We start from the raw sequence: 8,280 nt of genomic DNA on the forward strand, positions 1-8,280 counted from the left end.
GGGATAAAGCAGCGAAAATGAACGATATTATTTACCTGGCCGGAGAGCCGAAGAGGTCCCTCGCGTAATTACATGTTTAGAGAAACTTTAGCCGTCGAGCAGCTGCTCTGTCGCCTGTAATTTTTATCAAGCTTTTCGCCGTAACGGAAGCGCGTTCCACGGCCGATGTGTCCGACGAGGCCTTTCACGAAGCTCCAGTTTTTCGCATTTTTTTTTTTTTTGCGTTTTTCCTTTCTGCGATCTTTTTTGCTGGTACGCTTTAATGCGAACGCGCTGATACAATTTGCGCAACGGGGACGGAATAAAAGCGGATTCGATCGCGAATTTACGAAGTTCCTGTTCTGTGTTTTAACGCGATCCTTCCGTGTGCATTTATTAATAAATATCGTTGCTGTCGGTTGCCGTTGTTCGAGATAAACATTATCGCTGGATAATGTTCTTTGTTACCAGGAAAGAGGATTTTTATTCTTTACACGAACCGATTTGTATTGTTTCCACACGGCTCCTGTTAATTTACGAAAATCCCGATCTCGTAATAATATTGTGTGGACAAGAAATATGTTTCTATTCTTTGCGTGAATCCACCTGCGATGAAATTGTCGAAAGCGTACACCTTACGAGAGTTAATGAACAACAATGGATTGCGATTGTTTCGAGACGGAAGCCGGATAAATTCAAAGGTCATAGGTCAGGCACACGGCTCCTGTTAATTTACGATAATCCCGATCTCGTAATAATATTGTGTGGACAAGAAATATATTTTTATTCTTTGCCAGAATCCACCCATGGTTGTGATGAAATGAACAACAATGGATTGGGATTGTTTCGAGATGAAAGCCGGATAAATTCAAAGGTCATAGGTAATAGGCCAGGCACACGTCTCTTGTTAATTTACGATAATCCCGATCTCGTAATAATATTGTGTAGACAAGAAATATATTTTTATTCTTTGCCAGAATCCACCCATGGTTATGATGAAATGAACAACAATGGATTGGGATTGTTTCGAAACGAAAGCCGGATAAATTCAAAGGTCATAGGTCAGGCACACGGCTCCTGTTAATTTACGAAAATCTCGATCTCGTAATAATATTGTGTAGACAAGAAATATATTTGTATTCTTTGCCAGAATCCACCCATGGTTGTGATGAAATGAACAACAATGGATTGGGATTGTTCCGAGACGACAAATTGAAAAGTCCCCTCCGCAACAGGGCAGGCACACGTTTTGTGTTAATTAATGAATATCGCACAGGTGCATTGGCATAATAGAATTAATCTGCGAAATTCTACCAGTGGCCACTGATACGATGTTTTCACGGATGAATGGCGTTCTCTTGCTTCGGGCACGAATGCTCGCGGTTATTAACGCAATTAACGTTCTGCCGATTGCACCCGCATTTAATGTTCCCGGTTCGCGCAACGATCGGCGGCTGCCGTGACATGTTCGTCGCATTCGCATAATTCGCGACGCCGTTCGCGTTGCCGGTCGTCCCGGAAATTCTTGCGAGCATGATCGGTCTGCCGGATCTTGCGAGATAAACGTTGCATCGGTTGCAGGAAACAGGAACCAACCACAAATTAATTTCTGTAAATATTCCGAAAATAATTGTAATTCTTTTTACTGTCGTAAATCAGGAGGAAAACAGAAACAGGAGGAAAACGGAAACAAGTTTTCCGTTTCTTCAGTCGTTTTAACCCGTTCTACTTTAAGCTTCACTCGCCTGGTCAAGAATGCATAGAATCTGCAGTCCACCTAATATTTGCTGGAATTAAAAACTGTAATACTCTCGGAAACTTTGTTTTTCCCGGAACGTTGGAAAGGATCTAAAAATACATTTCAAAATGATTCCAGACCTGTTCTTTTCTTAACCGACGCACACTGGTTAACAAAATGTTTCACCTGGATTTTATTGATTTACTCAAACGGTCAAAAGTAATGCAATAAAGGCAATTTCAAGAATTGGACAGGAAGAGTGCCTTTATTTTCTCGAAGACGAAATTGCGAAAATTCCTACAACACTATCAGATTCTCGGAAGACAATGCGTCTTTCGTAGAAAGACAGAAAAATATATTTGCTCGGCGGAAGTCAAAGGTGAGTCGATCGAGACCAAATCTGTGTTCGAGCAACTGAGTATAGTTAACCAGCGGCGGGTGTCTCTCGGACAGGTAGCCAAACACTAATGCCAATACACCTACATTCCTGTCTACATCGGCAACCCTATTTGCTTGTATCTCTGTACACCGTCCGACGCTCCGGCGAAATTGAATCGCCGAAATTCGACTGGCCTTTGGTCGGTTTCTCCGTTGGATCTATGCTGGATCCGTGTTCCATCGAACGTCGAAGCACCGGGGAGGATTCCTTTAATCCTAATCTGGATCCCTACTTCTCTCACGTTGGCCAAACCAGGATTCAGACATTCAGAATCTGTACCATTTTCACACCAAGCCCGGCACTAAACGTGGCTGATCTGTTTTGCCTCGTAAAAATGAAACGATTGAATTTATTTGTGCGATTTTTATTGCACGAATAACTTCAAGAATTGTAAACCAAAATTTTTTTTCGTTAACATTGAACCTACCACGACCGGTTTCGTATGTGTATTTTATTTTGCGAATATTGAATCTCTTTATTCAAGAACACATTGCAAGCCCAGCACTAAATGGAACTGATCCGTTTTGCTTCATAAAAATGAACCGATTGAATTTATTTGATTTTTATTGCACTTCATAACTTGAAGAATTGTAAAATAAAAATTTTTCTCATTAACCCTGAACCTACCACGACCGGTTTTGTATGTGTATTTTATTTTCCGAATATTGAATCATTTTGTTCAAGGACAGATTGCAAGCCCAGCACTAAACGTAGCAGATCTATGTTGCCTCATAAAAATGAACCGATTGGATTTATTTGTGCGATTTTTATTGCACGAGTAACTTCAAGGATTGTCAAGTAAAAATTTGTCTCTTTAACACTGAACTTACCACGACCGGTTTTGTATGTTTATTTTATTTTTGCGAATATTGAATCTTTTTATTCAAGGACACGTTATAGAGAAACATTTTCGAAAAATCGACGCAAACCGCAATCTGTACTATTTCCACACTACGTCCGGCACTAAACGTAGCTGATCTATGTTGCCTTATAAAAATGAACCGATTGAATTTATTTGATTTTTATTGCATTTTATAACTTCAAGAATTGTAAATTAAAAATTTTTCTCATTAACCCTGAACCTACCACGACCGGTTCTGTATGTGTATTTTATTTTGCGAATATTGAATCTTTTTATTCAAGGACACATTGCAAGCCCAGCACTAAATGGAACTGATCCGTTTTGCTTCATAAAAATGAACCGATTGAATTTATTTGATTTTTATTGCACTTCATAACTTGAAGAATTGTAAAATAAAAGTTTTTCTCATTAACCCTGAACCTACCACGACCGGTTTTGTATGTTTATTTTATTTTGCGAATATTGAATCATTTTGTTCAAGGACAGATTGCAAGCCTAGCACTAAACGTACCTGATCTATGTTGCCTTATAAAAATGAACCGATTGAATTTATTTGATTTTTATTCCACTTCATAACTTCAAGAATAATAAAATAAAAATTTGTCTCATTAACCCTGAACCTACCACGACCGGTTCTGTCTGTGCATTTTATTTTTCGAATATCGAATCCCTTCATTCAAGGACACATTATGGAGAAACATGTTCAAAAAATCGACGCAAACCGCGAAAGAACGAAAATCGACAGGCCGCCGCATGAATGGGTTTAATCGTCGGCGCCGCGTCTGATTGAGCACGCGTTCGATCAAACATTGATAAGCGTCGGATATTGAAAACAGCAAGATTTATGAGGGCGGCCGGGATCACGTGCACAAAAGCACCGCTAATTTGGTTAATAAATTGATCAGAGGAAAGTCTGCCGTCGGAGCAGCGTCGAACGTCTGAAGCGAAGCGGAGTTCGCCTAAATCACAAGGAACTCGGTTTGATTTATGAGTGCGGTACTTTCGCGTAGCGTTGATTGCGGCTCGCATCTCGCGCGGCTCGCGGAATTGCGGAATTGCGTATGAAAGGGGCCGCCGCGTTTTCAGGCCGCGGCGAAAGTGGGTCGGCCGCTTTTGTTTTCTACGGCTGATTACGCGGATAAAGCGGACAAAACGGAGCTGGAGAGCACGCGAGCACCTGCGGAAGAGACCCTCCCTGCATTCTTATTCGCTCGCAGGGCCCGTTCTCCCTGTCCGCTCGTAAATCTACCGTCAGCGCGGACATCGCGGAATATGCGAGACTGATAAGGATATATCTTCTTTAATGCGCAATATTTCGAAATGCACGACGCAACAGTCGCCGCCAACTTCTCGCGCTGGGCTCGCTCTCGAGGAGCGGAACGGGAAACGCAGCTGCATAGATCTCCCTGACGAGATACACGCCTAGGCGACCAGAATAGGCGTGCTCGACAACCTATTTTAGCGCGTCGAGAGCGATTATTGTCGGCCCGCAGAATCCCAGATAGGGGTGAACACCCCTTTCGTTTTTTACCTTTTTATCTTTTTTAGTTCCGTAGCGATCTATCTTTAGCATACACTTCATATTGAATATAGCAGACATATTGTAATGGACATCGTTCACGCTGATGGTACGTTGAAGCGACACGATTTAGAGATTAGGGTAGCCGCCCTCTCTATTTTTTGGTATTTTTTAATCTTTTAGAGAACTCTCTCTCTCTCTCTCTCTCTCTGAAATACGATTTCATGCGGCACGGTAAACGTATTTCAATCCACTTCGCTATTGTGAAGCAACAGGGGACAAAATAGGGGTGGACACCCCTCCATTTTTTGCTTTTTCCAGCTCCGTAGAGATGTATTTTCAGAGTGCAATTTTATTCAAAATACCCGATACGTTTCGATGGATTTCCGTCAAGCAGATAGTATCTCGAGGCAACAGGATTTTAAGATAATGGTACCTGCCTTTTTTAATCTTCTGGTAAACTCTCTCGCTCTCTCTCTCTCTCTCTCTCTCTCTCTCTCTCTCTCTCTCTCTGAAATACGGTTTTATTCGGTGCAGTAAACGCGTTTCAGTCCACTTCGCTATTGTGAAGCAACAGGGTTTAAAGTAGGGCTGACCAACCCCTATTTTACATTTTTCGATCTTCCGTGGAATTTTTATTAGGACATAATTTTATTCAACATGGTGAACGTATTCTGACGGGCGTCGCTTGTGTACGTAGTATTATGAAGCGACAGGATTTAAATTGAGGTTAGCTACCCCCTTTATCTTTTATGTTCTTCAATTTTCCGGGGAAGTATTATTAGGATACAATTTTATTCAACATGGTGAACATATTCTGATGGACGTAAGTCGTGCAGATAGTTTCACGAAGACACCGGATTTAAAGAGAACGGTTTTATATTTTCCAATCTCCTAGAATGTTGTCTCTGACGTACGAGTCTATTCGATACTGCAAACATAGTTCGCTCCACTTCGCTCCGATGTTTATTAAGAGACTGCGGAGTTCATGTACTTCTGACAAAAATGAGTACGCGAAACACCGTATCAGAAGTGGCGATATCAAAAGATCGCAAGAAAGAATCGGGTTTCCCGAAAATTTTGAGATTCCCGAAGGAATCGGGTTTCCCGAAAATTTCGAGATTCCTCAAAGAAATCGGGTTTCCCGACGAGATTCCCGAAAGAATCGGGTTTCCCGAAAATTTTGAGATTCCCGGAAAATTTTGAGTTTCCCCGAAGGAATCGGGTTTCCCAAAAATTTTGAGATTACCGGAAAAATTCGAGTTTCCCCGAAGGAATCGGGTTTCCCGAAAATTTCAAGATTCCCCAAAGGAATCGGGTTTCCCGACGAGATTCCCGAAAGAATCGGGTTTCCCGAAAATTTTGTGATTCCCGGAAAATTTAGAGTTTCCCCGCAGGAATCGGGTTTCCCGAAAATTTCGAGTTTCCCCGAAGGAATCGGGTTTCCCGAAAATTTCGAGATTCCCCAAAGGAATCGGGTTTCCCGAAAATTTCGAGATTCCCGAAAGAACCGGGTTTCCCGAAAATTTTGAGTTTCCCCGAAGGAATTGGGTTTCCCAAAAATGTTGAGATTCCCGGAAAAATTCGAGTTTCCCCGAAGGAATCGGGTTTCCCGAAAATTTCAAGATTCCCCAAAGGAATCGGTTTTCCCGACGAGATTCCCGAAAGAATCGGGTTTCCCGAAAATTTTGTGATTCCCGGAAAATTTCGAGTTTCCCCGAAGGAATCGGGTTTCCCGAAAATTTTGAAAATATACCACATGGCACTCTTGAAAATAATTCACGATTTCCTCTGGAATCCCGATTATTTCGAGAATCCCGACTTTTCCGGAAATCCCGGCACTTTCGAGAATTTCAAAATTTTCGGGTACCCGTCCCGAACCCGAAAAATCTCTCGCATACCCCTAACTGTCAGTCATATGTGACTGACGTGGCAGTTAACGTGTTAAGGAACATTGGTTAAGATAGCCCATTGAAATTTAGGATCACTGCAAGTGGTGTGTCTCTGGAAACATTGATAGTCAACGATCCGGGAAAAAGAGAATCAAGCACGGTAACTTCGAGAGCTTGCGAAACACGAGTGCTATGCAGGATGGAATCGAAGGTAGGCTGGTTAGCATTCGGTGCCATAGTTAGGTTTGCACGCGAATTTCAGGCAGGTTCGTGGAGGCAGGTTCGATCGATATCGCAGGATCACGTCCAGCTCCCGGGCGCACGTCACCGACGAACGCGAATATGCGACAAGCGGTTTCGATGTCACGCGGACCGAGCGCGTGGCAGGATCGAGCCTCGCTCCGTTTCAAGTGATTTCGCGGTTGCAGCGTGTCGGCGTCACCGTTGCATCGCGTCGCATCGCATCGCGCTGCACCGAGCGCTCGTAGACACGATTCCCCGGCACTTCGTCGTGTCCGTATTGTCATTGGAACGCGTCATCGGATTAACTTCGCAACCCGTGCGAAAGACGCAACGACAGCGCGATCCTTCGACCATTACAACGATCGATACCCCGTTAATCCTTCAGAGATGACGTCAGAAAAGCATTAGGATTGTCGCAAGAACAAGCGTCCGTAACTTGTCCTAAATGAAAGCTGTCGATTAAACGCTATTGTAATCAACATATTCTGTCAATGTTACAGCTAGACTGCGGATGATCATGCAATTTTCCATTTTTGTTATTTTACGAAAGCGGAGTCAAATAAAATGTTATTTTCAGTGGTACTATCCTTTGCCTGAAATAAATAAAAATTCTACTATATTCTGTGGAATGTTATATTTTCAGCATTTCTTTTTTCATTCTCAGAAGCCGTAAATGCATAGAGATCCGCAGTCTAGTTATAGCAAATTTCTTGACTGTACCGGAAGTGAAATTTTCAATTTTCATTTACATGACCGCCATAGGTTCGTATTAAACGAAAAAGCGACAGTTATGATCAGCGTCGCCAGATAGAGGACAAGGATTGAGTTGAGACATCAGGCGTCGCCTCAGTCGCGCAACACGTGGCAGGTCACGTGACCACGGTCTTAGTGGGGGAGGTTGGGGCATAGTGGAAGGGGAAAAGGAGGAAACAGATACCCAAACGAGCATCTTCTGACGACAAACACTGGTTACTATGCCCTCTGAAAGGGCCTAGCAGGATAAGAATGGTCCAGCGGCCCCAGTACGATTTTTATCGGTATTGTAAACAATGGTATTGGAAAACAATGGTTTTTAGTTTGAAAGATAATCCCCCAAAATTTTAAGTCGCTAACCCTTCATTTAAGGATAATATGAGGGTAAATACCCTTAACTGTATCATTTTTTTCTCGGTTGTTAATTAAGATATTCAGACGGAACAAAAACGAAAATATTCGAACTTACCTCCTTCATATCGTATATTTTTTTCACAATTGTGATCAAATTATTAAGGGTAGAAAAAAATTATTTAATTTTTTAAGGGTGGAGTTTGCAAGCAACCCTTCGAGTGACCACTTTCAAAAAATTCAAGAACAATTTTCTGTTACCTATTTAATATATACAAAAGTTTCAAGATCCTTAGATTGGTGGAACATAGTTAAATATTGAAAAACAAATGAAATTACGCCTTTATAATGTTGAGATGGGACACCAGGCGTCGCCTCAGTCGCGCACCACGTGGCAGGTCACGTGATCACGATCTTAGTGGGGGAGGTTGGGGGATAGTGGAAGGGGAAAAGGAGGAAACAGATACTCAAACGGGCATCTTCTGGCGACACTGGTTACTATGC

This window comes from Halictus rubicundus, chromosome 12 (assembly GCF_050948215.1).
Source record: "Halictus rubicundus isolate RS-2024b chromosome 12, iyHalRubi1_principal, whole genome shotgun sequence".
NCBI classification, from domain to species: Eukaryota; Metazoa; Arthropoda; class Insecta; order Hymenoptera; family Halictidae; genus Halictus; species Halictus rubicundus.